We start from the raw sequence: 14,335 nt of genomic DNA, 5'->3' as shown, positions 1-14,335 counted from the left end.
GTTTGAAGAGAATTTATTTAGAGTGATAAAGAGCTGTCACTTTAGGAGACATGGCTGTTAATTAAAGTGATAGCCAGCGCGAACACTTTTCATACAAAACCACAATGAAACGATCTATTAAAATGATTCGCACAAATAGCTCTTTGCGCAAGTATGATAGATTCATCTCGTTAAGAGAAACCCAATTACACCCATAATCCCATTTATAGTCTTGACAATTTACTCTGGGTTTAGCTTTTGTCTTGTAATTTGAACAACTACCCATCATCCATCCGAACTTCCCGCCCACAAATACAACTTGGTCCTCACGCCTATCTAGAGGAACAAGGCAGTAAGTAAAGGAGGAGGGGAAACCTTTGTTTATAGAGCGAGAAAGACAACCCGCATGACACTAGAACTGAATTAGAAGGAGTATTATCGATAACAGGTAATATAAAGTTTAGAATCTTACCTAGAAAACTGTAGGTTTCTTAGTTGGTATACATATTAAGTTATCACTTATTCCTATTGGTTGATTTTCAACTTACGGACGGGATTTTGATGAGCTTTGATAGCAATTACAACCATGAATTGGTAACATCTTAGTTTGACAGACACGTCATCTTTCAATCTCATAATCTCGTAAAAAAACTTCATTCACTGCCAGTCTCACTAAGCGGTTTCCAGAATGTAATTGGCGACGAAGTCGGTTCATTTCAACAGAAATTGATTTATTCATTTATGGGATGAAATCTAGGACCGGAAATTTGTGCAGATAATTGCAGTGAAATGAATTTATATCTGACTTGTGTTTTTTCCTTTCGCTCATGTTTCATTGTTTCGGGCAAACATTGGACTACTTGGTCTTGACAAGTTTTTCTCTATTGTCTGTTCGTGACGAAAAGAAAGTGTGATGAGAAAAAAATGAAATGAAATAAATTCGATAAAGACGTACACTTCCAAACAAATAAAACGCTGAATAAATTCTGATAAATTAAAATAGAAACTCGAAATAAAAATTATCAACAAATAAGATACTTACACTGTACTCGATTTTAAACGGCAATTCGGCCATAATGGAACGGTATCCTTAAATATAACTTTATATAATTTTTTTTCCTTTTATTTATTTATTATTATTTTTTATTATATATACAAGGGAGGAGAATATATCCACTCCGTATTTTAAACCTCCTTCAAAAAAAAATCAAATAAAGTAAAATAAAAATTGAGTTAATGACGTATAATGACAATCTAAACTTATTACTCCGGTGTCTCCTTGTTTGTTGAGGTTAAATAATAAGAAAACATTGTTTTTACAAAAACTCGGGTGTTTTGTTGAAAGAAAAAAAAAAAGATTATTAGAGTCCATTGAGTGAACTTAATCAGTTGCATTTAGCTGGCCTATTGGCTGATTTGAAGAATTTTATCTGTAATTTTGGGTGATCTTTTTTGACATCATCTGTTGCTTTCTGTAAACAATTGTTTTCTTCTTCCTTTAATTATAGTTTCTGATTTATTGGCGTAAAGAAGAGAACCTTTATTAGTACACGTCATTATTTGCCTTTAAAGTTCGAGAAAGAAACTCATAAAAGTTTTAAACTCGTGGCTAATTGAATTTGTTGAATTTTGTTGAATTTTGAATTTGAATTTTGGCAGCATTGTTTCTTATCTATTTCTGTACGAGTTGCGGGTTTTTTAATTTAGCCAGGTCCACCTTAATCCGTTTGATTAGGAGGGTCAAGGACTGGATTGGAATCCATTTTTCTTACAGACTCTTCAGTTGTGTTCTGACAAGATGTAAGCCATCTATTTCCTTTGGAAGACAAAATCCCGGAAACGGCTGTAATAATTGGACGGACTTGATCAACGTCTCTCTGTCTAAAAGGTCCCAAAGCTATCAAAGAATGCTAAAAGAACGTGACCCTCCGAGAACCGGAAATGAAGTGAAAATAAACAGAGTATTGGTGGCTGTGCCAATGCGTCGGTCTATGCGAATTGATACGAAATGTAGCAGCTTTTAAGCGGTGTAGTAGAAACATGAGAGCGCTGCTCTTTCTCCTTGTCAAAACAGAGTGAAAAGCACATCAAAGTGGAGAGCTTTCTATACGAGTTTAAGGAATTATCACTCAGTTGACGTCAATCATTTTTGATAGTTCATGCGAACTGCATTTCATCAAAGGTCTATGTGTGTATCAGCTCTTGCAAAAGGTCAAAATCAGTTGGCCTGTTCCACGCCTCTTTCTCTCCTTGACAAGACAGCTCCAATATGATGTGTGATAACGACAATAATCCTCACGAAACAGGCAGCCTTATTGTCGAGGGCTTTTTTGCTCGATTAATTGCTCAAACTACTTCTTCTAGAGATCCTCTTCGAGTCAAGATGCTTTTGAAGTTTGTCTAAATGGAGCGCGACTCTTCGTCGTAGCGTGCTCCTCCGCCATTAACTTGTGCCCAGTTCCAACCATCCAAAGTACTCGATGACAGCTTGGATGGGACAAAACGGACGCAGCACTCAACAGTTTGATAGCACGCAAAATTAGATCCATTTTCACTTAAAAGAGAGCCTTGCATTAATTATTGACTGTGATATTATCAGGGGTCTTTTGCCATTAAGACAGCCAGCGTCTGCCTGACATTAGCCTTCAGTAGCTAATTACAGTCATCTAAGGTTTAGGTCCAAATCTATTACGCGCGTTTTAGATTTGAGCCTAATCTCTTAAATGAATACCATTCTAATTCAATAAGCATTTATCATCTGTATATGATGCAATTTTTCCCAATTAATAACCAATTAGTTACCATTTTTCTTTCATTAGTACGTCATTTCTTTAGCCTAGGGCATTTTTAGCAATTTTTTTTCCCTTACTCCACGAAGCATTTATTATTTTTTCATAGTATTTTTTCATTATTTTCGTAGTACTTTAATCCAGAATCCTTATCTCCTACGCTATCTTTAAAAAATATTGTGCTTTTAGATCTTTTATTTACTGATCGTTTGATTCCCTAATCGCTTACTTAGAGCGATAACTCAATCTTTGAAATGGAGCTAGAATAAAGATGTCACCCTTCCTAAAACGGCGTCCAGTTTTGTTTCCAGTCAGCGATCTTTTGTTTTGTCTCTCATTCAGTTTATTTATACCATCGTGTTAATCTTTCCAGATGTCAGTATCTGAAGGTCAAAAGCAAATATGAATCTCAATGGATATTTGTATTTACATATACGTAGCACGAAATACATAAGTACCATAAATGTATTAAACGTACCAACTCTGATACGACAAGCCATAAGGAAATCGAAGTCAAGACGAAAAGACATTAGCGGGGGGAATCTTGACTGATTTGATGCCTGCCTCCCTTATCTTAACCAGTATTAAGGGACTAAGCTGAACGATCTACATCCTATCATTACGGAACCAGAATAATAATAAGAAGGCAAATAAATATTAATGAAATAATGCTAAAAAGGGAACTTGAAATTCTGTGCTTGGTTACATGGAAAAAAATGCCATTGAGAACTGAAGAATAGGAACGTTACTTCAATCGATAAAGATCTTTTTTCTTTTAGTTTTCTCTTTCTTCTATATTTCAATATTATAACTTTCTGTTTTATCAGCATTTCTATCACTTTTTACAAACCACATGCAGGAAACAGTTTTTTGGATTTGTCAATCTCGTTCGATTTTCTCAGACACCAGAAATTTTTAACTAGTTCTAGTTCATTCATTTAAAAATATATTTTACCCGCCAGATGAGGAAGAATACTTCTTTAACAAGAAAAATGAAAAGATGAGCACTGCTGAAAATAACTAAAATATTTTATTGATTTCTAAACAAAATAATGCAATAACACTACACCCGTCTGACCACTGACCACAACGACCACAACCGCCAACGATACAGCAACACCTTAGATAAGGGCCAAATCATAAATACGACAAACGAAAAGATTTTAAAGTGAATATAAGGGTATGAAACTTTTTGATTTAATCTGACCTGATTTACCTTGCTTTGCTTCTTTACTTGTACTCTGCTCGTACTATATATTTTACAACCATCAGGGCCCGTACGGGGCTCTTCCGTGACGTTCGCTCCAATCACACTACCACCACATCCTATATTTACAAACACTCAACTCACATGTTGATTTTTACGGATGGAGGAAAACCAGAAAACAAGCAGGAACAATGCTTGAACCTTTTTACATTGAACCCAAAGAATGAATTTAAAATCGCCCACAGCAACAAAAACGTATGTTTTTCAGTACATGGCATGTCGGTTATTGCTAGGAGATAGGACAAGCACTACTCAATCCATGTCTATGAGTACTGCTGACTAGTAAGAATAGGTCTTGTGGTTTTTCTCTGACCTTCATTTGATCATGCCTCATCGTCCCTATCAATGTCAAGAAAAACTTGCGCTTTCAGTAGTACGTTTTACGTTTACGTGAAAACCATATCTAGACATTTGGACAGATTCTTAAATGCCTTTGACAGAAAATTTCGAGGAACTTCAGCTTTGAGTTGAAATTTTCTTTTCTCTTTTCAAGCAAACTCGAAAAAAAGCAAACATGTTCTACACGTGGAATGGTTCGTTTATAGAGCTTATTGAAAATGTCATAGAGAAGCCCTATATCGAGTTATTCTTTATAAAAAATACACCTTGACCTTTCAAATATGGCAAGCGTCAAGTTCAATTTGATGAAGGGTGTATCTTCTTGACTTCACTCACTCCGAACATCTTTGGCCGCCCAAATAAAGTGGTCGTCGAACTGAATGACCATCAATTATATTTGATGAAACATTTAGTCAATGATACCGAGTTGGGGGGGGGGGGGGGGGGGGGGAATGTGGACAAGAAACTCCTGAACAAAACCATTTCTACATATTTTTTTCTTGAGGTTTCAAACTTGTTCGAGGCCTTGGATATTGATTAAGATTGATTAAACTTTAATTGCTGCAAAGGCAAGGCAAACACTGAGTCACTGGTGAATTCTTAAGTTTATTGCATAGTATAGGATCATAATAGACATTTAAAAGTTTATGATAGTAAAAAAGGCAGTAGGAGAGAAAATAGCATTAAGTGCCAGAGAGATTTTTTTAAAGATACATTGGCCATAAAGTGTTACATTCATGTATTATACATACTATTGATGGTTTTCAACCATTCCCAAGAGAATTAAATAACAAACGACACGGTGGCCACGTTGGAGGATATAACAAAAGAATTCATTGACAATTCTTTTGTTTAAGTTCCTCCAACATGACCGCCGTGAAAACCAATATCAATATCAACCTTACAGTTTTCCCCTGATTTTAAAATAGCTTAATTGTCGGTACAAAGCTAACAAAATAGCCCAAATAAAAACCAGTAAAGCTGGACACTGCTTGTTCATGATTTTATATACAAGAACAAACATATGTGCACACTAATGAAGGCAACATTCACAGAAACAAGCCAGAAGGATGTATAGACAGGCGTAAGAGAGTTGTTAGTTCATGCCACCGTGCTGAAGGATATACATGAATGGAAAATTTCAGACCAAAAGGAATCGAAGTTGGTCTCTCTGCATGAAGGGTTGGGGTTTACTATGAGTTTATAATGGTTTTAAAATTACAGCCACATATGACGTAACTGTTAGTTTTCTACCGAAAACTTCGATTGCCTGGCTCATTATTGATGGCTTTAAAGATGATCAAATGCAAAAATAAACTGAATAAAAAATTATGGAATTTCTTCTTAATAGACATTTATTTGTGTGAATGTTTGGGCTCACTCTTTAAGTTTTTTATATAGTTTCCCAATCCTGGTACACCACTAGTTTAGTCACTAGTCTCAAGGCAGCAGCAAGTAGAAAAAAGTACCTGTTAGTAGCTTTCTAGAAGACGTTTATCTGGCATTTAGACAGGCATATACACCAAAATGTAAGCAGAATTTCTAGTAGTATTAACATGACAAGTTTCAAGGTATTTACAGCAAGATCAAGTTGATCTCCTTATCCTCTCTTTTAGACCTCCTGTGAGCATATATCAATGGTATACTCTCTCTGTACTTGTGCACTAATGAAAATTCCATGACCAACTTTATCTAGTTAAGTCTTTAATGTTGTTGTTTCAATGTAACATAGATGATACAAAGTAGTACGATACTATAATCACCTTTGTAAATATATTTTGATACATGTTAATGGTTTTAGAAAGACCTTTGAGGTGGCAAAAAGTCGTTGTTCAAGTTTGATCCAATTAAAGGAATTTTCATTTTGCTCTTGACTGATGCTATCCCACTGAACGTACGTAGTGAGAGGTACGCCCTTGCTATTATCCTTACTAGACAAAAAGTAAATGTGGTCTAGAGCTTGCACTTCGCGTGCAGCTAAAAGAAGCTGCTATTCTTGTTATAACACTAAAATGTTATTCCATTTTCCATTGATGAGCAATTAGTATTGTATATCCTAAACAAGGCTAGACTTCATGGAAAAGAGTTTCCACATCAAAACAAACAAAATCGTAGTTCAATTGTAAATCACAGATTTATGGTTACAGAATTAAGCACATATTTCCCTGATAATCATCTTTATTGACTGTGGTTGATGGAGTTGGTCAACCAAGATGCGAACAACTGTGTCAGTGTTACTGAAATAACCTTTGAGGAAGTTATAGAAAGATAACTAATCAAAAACCTGCCCCTATAATTTGGCTGCATAGTTTTCTTTTTAGATCATGCCAGACCACATGTCAGTATTCCCTTTAGTTAGAATCTATTCTTTAACGGGTATTTTCGTGATGCTATTGAAATTTTAAACGAAATGTAATTTCATAATTCAAGTACCTGATTCGTGAATATGTTATCAGTAGATATAAAAATCACGAAATCATTCTCATTCAGTTTCCTCGACATTATGTTATTATAATTCTATAAATCTTTACCGATCGAGATATTTTGAAAATATTTTGCATGGAATACTTCTATCGTTTTTTGTTTTTTTTGTTTTTTTTTTTTTGTACATGATTGTCTTGTCTTAATACCCACAGAGACTCAGTGCGTGAATCGCCGTCAGAATCATGCTCATTCACGTGACTCATATAAAGCATACGTTTGGCTCAAAATCTGCGAACGTGTGTGATCCGGATTACGAATGAAGAATGATTTTCTTTATTGAAAAACAAGAAATATTACTTTCTTTATTTTTTTGTATTTCTGTTTTCTTTCGATTCCTATATCGGTCGGTCTTAGTTTTGTTGCCCCAAGGCGATTCTTTCCAGCAGACCCTCTAACTTTAATTGATCAGTGGTAAGGTTCTTGCTGGCATTTTGTTAAATGATAAAAGTCATAGCCCTAGCCAACTTAACATGTGGATTATTTTAGTCTTGTTGAGCTGGTGGTGCAGTGTAGGTTTCTTCTCTACCCGCCGCTTTTCTTCAGGAGATGAATGTTTGGACTTTTACCCTAGAAGTACGTTATTACTGATCCCTCTGCAAACTTGAAGATCCCAGGGGTCCAAAGGAACATGGCACTGACTTATCCATAGAAAAGCAAATAGAAAGCTATAAACTAAATCATCCGCGTGATAAGATGATTATGAATACAATATTTCTAGAATTATGTATACAGCTAGGTTGTCAGTCTTGTAAATAAAGAGTGCTACCCAAGGGAATACATGTGCATCTCGAATGATATCTGATAATATTGAAGTCAAAACCACCATTTAACTAACATTCATTAAAAAAAAACTTAAAAAAATAAGAATACTTTAAATACTAAATTCCTACATGGTAATGGTGCACTTGCTAGGGTACAGGGTACTTCTTTATTAACCAATTTGGGTTGTAGTCCTGTACCCTACCACTGTAAATACCTGTAAGTTTATATGATTACGCAGTAACAAGATAAGTGTGGAAAATAAAAGCCTTTGAACCTTTAACGTTCACTTTCTATATAGCATCCCTTATTCGGTAAGAAAATAGTTTTTGAAATAGGTGTATATAAGTTTGTCGATCGAAATAAGAGGGGACATTTTTTGGCGAACCAATTGTCCCTCTCATACTGTACCCTATGTGTCTGAATCATACTATTATCATATGTATTTGTATTTTGGACATTGTTTGCCCCATCAAAATACAGCACCGCTAGCTACGACTATACAAGGCTTGTCACTACTACTTAGGTTTGCTATTTCACCATTTACTATTCACTGCTGCTACTCTTGTTCTTCCGACAACGGCTGCAAAACTAAGTATTGGTGCCACTCCTGTACCACTGCGCGCTCTTTCAAAATATTAATGATGCTTCTGCTGTCTTTAGTTAGTGCGGGTACCACTGCCAAAAACCCTTGTGGCACTCTGCTGTTCTTGCAAGCTGTTGCTGTTGATAATTGCTACTGATGTTACTAATCGGCATGCTCGTGGTGATGCAACAAATACTACAGCTACCTTACATTCAGACCCCTTAGTACTGATGCTGTTCCTGCTGGTTCCCGTATTAGTGATGTAACAGTATAATCATCATCATTAGCAGCAGCAAAAAAATAGTAGGGCTCAGTTGTTCAGAGCCCGATTAGTGATAATCCTGGGTTAATTCTTAATAAGACCTATAGAGTTAATCCTCGATTAGCGCTAATCCAGCTTTGAACAACCCGGCCTAGTAGCAGAAAAAACAACACTTCGATAAGTTGGTGGCTATAAATGTGCTTTCATTTTCTTTCATTACAAGCATCACTGGCCAACTATACCTTGCCACTGAGGCTCTAAAGTTGGTCAGTCCCTTGGCCTTACAGGTTTCAATGTTAAAGTGTGGTTCATAAATTGTAAATCTGGTATTTTCTGGTTCATTGTCAATATAAAGCTTTCTCTTCTTTTTTTAAATATTTGTCAGCTAAATTGACTACGCAGATATCTTTGGATACCCAACCCCACCCCTCTTCAGCACAGTGCAGTCCATCCCAAGCCATATCCACTCCTCAAAAAGGCGGAATTAAAATGCACTCCTTGTGACATTCAAATCTGTAATATCCCTCAAATACTAGCTGCACTGGTTTTCTTATAGTTTAAGTTTTACTCTGTGCCTATCATTGTTAATAAGGCTGCGCTCATAATGTATGTCAGAGGGGGAGGGGGGCAGGTGAAATTAAGGGGGCACCAGGAAAATTTTGGTAGGAAAAATGGGGTATGGGCAAATTTTTATCAGAACAATTAGGGGGCCTTGCTTAGGGGGGATCGTATTTTTTTGCATGACTTTCAGGGGGGTGTTAAGAATTATTCTGGACATTTTAAATTTTCACCTGCCCCCCATCTCCCCCCTCTCAACGCAGGCTAAGCAAGAAATGCAACCCATATGACTTCACAATCGAACACTCTACATCGCATCCTCTTCCCTCTTTACCTTACTCATTGCAATCTTACCCCACACTTACATTAATCAAAGTCTAAGGGTTGGACATAATGAAATTTCAAGCAAGCTGTCAACCCAAACGACCCCCATTTTTAACCTTTCATGAAGAAATAATTGTAGAATGCAAAAGTGAATTGCTATTGATTAAATATGGCTGACACTTTTATTTCCTATGAACCGGAGTTTCAAGCAATGCCACTCATGAACGTAATCGAAAATCATCACCACTTATATTGAATTATGAATGATTGTAATGCGAGGCACCGCCGTTCAGCAAGATGGACAAGACGGTTGCAAGCGTCTGCTCTTCTCTTTCCTTTTATTCTCTTCTTTTGAATTCTCAAATCTCTTTTCTTTTGGCTCTTATTTTATCCTTCTTTTCCTTTCCTTCCTATCGTTCTTTATTCAAGCAGGTAACAGTAGAAGTCTATGTTTGTTAGCTGCACAAAAGCCACGTGTAATACACAAGTAAACAAGATAAAACTAGAACAGTTTGTACAGAACCCAACCTGATTTCTTTCACCACAGAAACCAGAATCTCTGATAAACGTTCAGCCATGATGGGGAAGAACGCAAAACCATCTGTGAGGTATATAAACAACCGCAGTCTTGGTAACTAAAAGATTACAAAATCAAACTAGCTCATTTACGTTATGTTATTTGGAACGTTCTGTCAATTGATGGAACAGGACGTGCGTGGCAAACAACACGTTCTTTGGAAGGGTCTTGGAATTTGACACAGGGAGGAGTGGGGGAAAGCAGGCATGTCTTATCGTGTATTCCTTCACTAACATTTGAACAATAACATTAAGAGTCAATCAAATATATAAGATAATAACCAATGATGGGCATAAAAATTGAAATAGTAAAAAATCATGTACGTGAATATATACATATGTTAAAGCACTTTTAGTCATGTTTAATGAATGATCTCTTACTAAACTGCAAATGAACTCAGTGCCTGGTTATGCCGCGTCGGATTATTGAAGATTGAGGCATATTTAATCACTGACCGTCCAAGCCGTATAGAACAGGTACACTAGAAGACTAAACCAATACAGTGGCAAATCCAGGAATTTAAGAAGGGGAGTGACGATTACAAAGGTTTTACCAGGAATGCGAGGAAAAGGGGGGGTTTACTAAGGAAAATGCTGAGAAACTTTAGAAAAAGGGGGATGGCTATCTAGCCAACCCCATCACCACCCCTGCATCCGCGCCCGTGCAATCGCTTTCCATTCCAAAAATCCCTGAGAAAATCTTGGAACGGGCGTAAGTCAAGGACGGACAGGTAAGGATCGGATGAACTACTTGCATAGGTCTTGTCCTTGCATATGTGACATCACCTACATTAGATAAAAAATGTTTTATGTATTGTATAAGTAGTTGCACCTTTGCAAGTAAATGATATTCTCTGATTTGAAGGAAAACGAAAATACAGCTAGGTAAAGTGTATCTTTCCCCTGTCACTCCCCAAGTATCTCATCACTACCTCCACTTCACCGGAAGTGCAACCACATTCTTTGACAATGCGGTTAGATGGGGTCATCTTATAGAAACGTCTTCCAGCTTAGATACCAAAAAGGAGATCACTATTGTGTGCGACTCAGTCTGTAATAGGAATGTGTAGTATCTCGGTTTTATGTTAGTAGCACTGGCCACGGTATATAGTGTCCCAAACATATCATCATAGATGCTCATGGTGTTAGGGTTACTTTTTCCATGTAAAACCCTGCATGGATCAAATTCAGGTCAATCCTTCATCGTGCAACCCCTGCGGGCTTTTCGTTGTTAAGCTTTATCATCCAACATGGCTGCCGGCGAGTATCTCCTTGTCGTTAATTCATTGCATTCCAAGACAATTCTCAGCTGAGACCATATGATCAAATGTATTTTGAGCTGTTTCACAAATGTGTCCCTGCTGCATCATGGGATACCATATAAACTACGTGTGCGCATATGTAGTAACTGTGTGTTGGGAGTTGAAAGTAGAAGGGAGAGAATCCTTGGGTAGGGTAGCTAGTGAAGGAGGAATACAGCAAAGGTAAGCTATAGCTGTACTTATTAGTTTTTTTTCATTCTATTATCTTCAGATTTTACTGCGAGATTAACATCAACGACATATTTTATTTGACTCTTATGACCTGTGCAAAGTAAATCTGACGTCCATTGAATCAAGTGTATATCACATCTGATAGTTTAACATTGTCTATTCTTCACAAACAAAACTAAGAGACAAATTTGTTTTAATGATCTAAAAAAAGAATCTCCTGTACATGTTATAGTTGATAGAGATATCTATTCCCAAAGAGCCATCTGAGATGTATGGTTTCCTTCTTGACTACAATCTTGAACAAATTTAAAATGTGAGAATAGTTAAACACTCCATCCCCCTAAAACAATTGTTGGTTTGGCAAGAAACAGCCACATTTCAGTAAAACCTGTTTGGACCAACATTGTGCTGAAAGAAGAATTGAATTGCAATTTAGATTCATAAAAATGCTGGTTTTTCACTGAAAAATATCAACAATTCTTAACAGTTTTTGTCCATGAGTCTAAATGAATTTTAATTTTGAAGGGGTGGAACAGTTGGGGATGTTTGGTTAGCATATTGATTTTATCTTTTCAGTTTTATCTTGCTATAATTGTCCGTGTCTTTCTTTCAAATATGTGAAAATAATCTGTCCATCAGCAGCTGCAATGGATATGGAACATGTAGGCAGGCCTTCTTCATCAAGTGCATGAGCCGTTTTTATTTCCATATTAAAATTTATATAGAGAGTAGACGATAGAGACAGTAGTATTTTCATCTTTGGAGTCATTACTTCAGTTCAAGCCAAGTATCCTTGACTGGTTAATGGTTTGATAGATTAGTTTGCTAAGGCGGCAGTTTGATTGGTTGGCTGTTTGTAAAGTTTAGTGTTTGTTGGGTGGTTCTTTTGGTTAGTTAATTGTTGGTTGGTTGGTCGGTTGGTTATTTGGAAGGGTGATTGGTTTGTTGGGTGGTCGGTTAATTGTTTGGTTGGTTGGTCGGTTGGCAGGCAGGCAGGCAGGCAGTTAGGCAGGTTCACAATGATGCAATAGAACCATGACCTCATTAACGCTTCTTTTGTTTTTGTGCAATGAAAAGAGTTTTTGAGGGTGCACGTGGATATGATTAGAACTTTTTATGCAAAGGGTCTAAGCTTACTTAGGATTAAATGGCGAGAATATTTTGCAGCTTAGTTTAGAGGAAAGCTAGGATGGGCGAGTGTAACACTTATATTATAATCTTTCGGGGATGATTTATCGATCAATAATAATTTATTACATAATAACTTCATTTGAAACCCTTGGCTCGTTCTAAGGCGAAAATCGGTTATTATTACGTTTATTATTAGCTTCTACAGGAAATGTAGTATATTATCCCACCCTCACCCCCCTACCGCTACCCCCACCCCATTCCCCCACCCTTACCCCCTAACCCCACCCCTACCGTTACCACCACCCCCCCCCCCCCCCCCCCCCCTCACCCCCAAACCATCCCATAAACGTTTGGCTTGATTTCTTCTTTTTGAACTTGATTATTTATTTTTTCTACTTTTTCTTCTTTCCTTTTCTTTTTTGTTTGGTTACAAGACAGGTTTAGTCTTTCATTCACAATTCCCTTTCCTACTTCTAATTCCTCCTTCTTGTTCTTTTTGCGATTTCAGAGTATGAAGAGGAAAAAGGCAATGAATGCATTGTCCAATTTACCTATTGACAGAATAAATTGATTGTGCTATTGATTTTTTTTTTTCTTTTTCTGATTTGTCATTTTTGCGTCAAACTTCCTTAGGGTTGGGATCCCTGTGTCCTGTTAGGGATCCCCTTGATCAATAATCTGCTTTGGAGCCGAGCAAATTTAGAGAATTGTTTCAAGGTGACATCTATAATTGTATTCTGCAGCCTAAGATATCTTTTAATAGACCAGTGACATTACCATGCCACACTAGTGTATATATGTAGATGTACGCAAATCTGTATGCAAAACTAGCTATATACTTTAATGGGCAAACTGTACTAAAATGTAAGAAGAAGTATAGGTATCTTCGACTCGTTCATGTGTTTGTGTTGATCTTTCAAATGCTCTTCGGTGGTACGTGGCAAATTCCATTAAAAAAAAGGAAAGGAAAAAGAATGAAAATAAAAAGGAAAGGAAAGGAAAGGAAATAAAAGAAAGAAAGAAAAAAGAAAAAAGAACCGAGAATGAAATGAAAAAAAAAATCGGAAATGAAAATGAAAGGAAAAAAGAACGAATGAGAAAAGAAAAGAAAGAAAGAAAGAAAGAAAGAAAGAAAGAAAGAAAGAAGAAAAAAAGAAAAAAGACATAACTAACCGGACAAGTAATTCCGAATACCGACCTACAAACAAACACGACAATTCACATTAACTAAAAAAAAAAGAAAGAAAGAAAGAAAGCAAAAAAAGGGAATAAGAAATAAGACTACGAACTGTAACGAAGAACTGAATAAGAAAAGATAGAAATGGAAAATAAAAACACCGAAGCTTTCGCAAAAACGTAACGTTCCACGTAATTGAATGCGAAAAGTTTATTAGGTTATCGAGTTTACATATGCACTGATGCAGTTATCGCTCCGTATCTCCAAGCTGTCGCAGATCCAAATCGACTTATCCGCTATGAAACCTAACAACACCGACATATTAAAGTCTTTCCTTCCAGATCTGTAATAACATTTCATCTCGGAAAAAATTAATTTAACTTGAAAATTTTTGGGAAAAAAATTTGAAAATTAGAACTTCAACAGCAAGAGCGATTTACACCTCGCTTTCTTTCTCTTCATTAATCACGAGACAATGATAAGACAATGATTTTTTCCCTTTTTGAAGACAACGTTAAAGTTAAAAAAATCTTACAGTTCGCCCACTCGCCGTCACTCAACCGAACAAAGAACCCCGTTAACATTTCATGAGATTTTCTCATATTTGTGTA

General features: G+C 36.5%; 1 long non-coding RNA gene across 2 annotated transcripts in view; it reads left to right on the top strand.

Annotated features, from left to right (window-relative positions):
* The window catches only part of LOC116287176 (uncharacterized), a 33,522-nt gene extending 24,682 nt beyond the window's left edge, over window positions 1-8,840 (top strand). The window contains exons 1-2 of one of the 2 annotated variants that reach the window (XR_004196043.1): window positions 158-427; window positions 8,281-8,840. This is a non-coding gene — a long non-coding RNA (uncharacterized LOC116287176). Of the gene's footprint in view, window positions 1-157; window positions 428-8,280 lie in introns of those variants that run through there. The other variant, XR_004196042.2, reaches the window with a different exon arrangement.
* The last annotated feature ends 5,495 nt before the right edge of the window (window positions 8,841-14,335 follow it).

The sequence above is a fragment of the Actinia tenebrosa genome, unplaced genomic scaffold, assembly GCF_029948245.1.
Source record: "Actinia tenebrosa isolate PJP-AT-01 unplaced genomic scaffold, QUT_ActTen_1.0 PGA_scaffold4__44_contigs__length_22323623, whole genome shotgun sequence".
Taxonomy (NCBI): Eukaryota; Metazoa; Cnidaria; class Anthozoa; order Actiniaria; family Actiniidae; genus Actinia; species Actinia tenebrosa.
The sequence above is the reverse complement of the archived record's forward strand: the minus strand, read 5'-3'. Positions and strand labels throughout refer to the sequence as shown.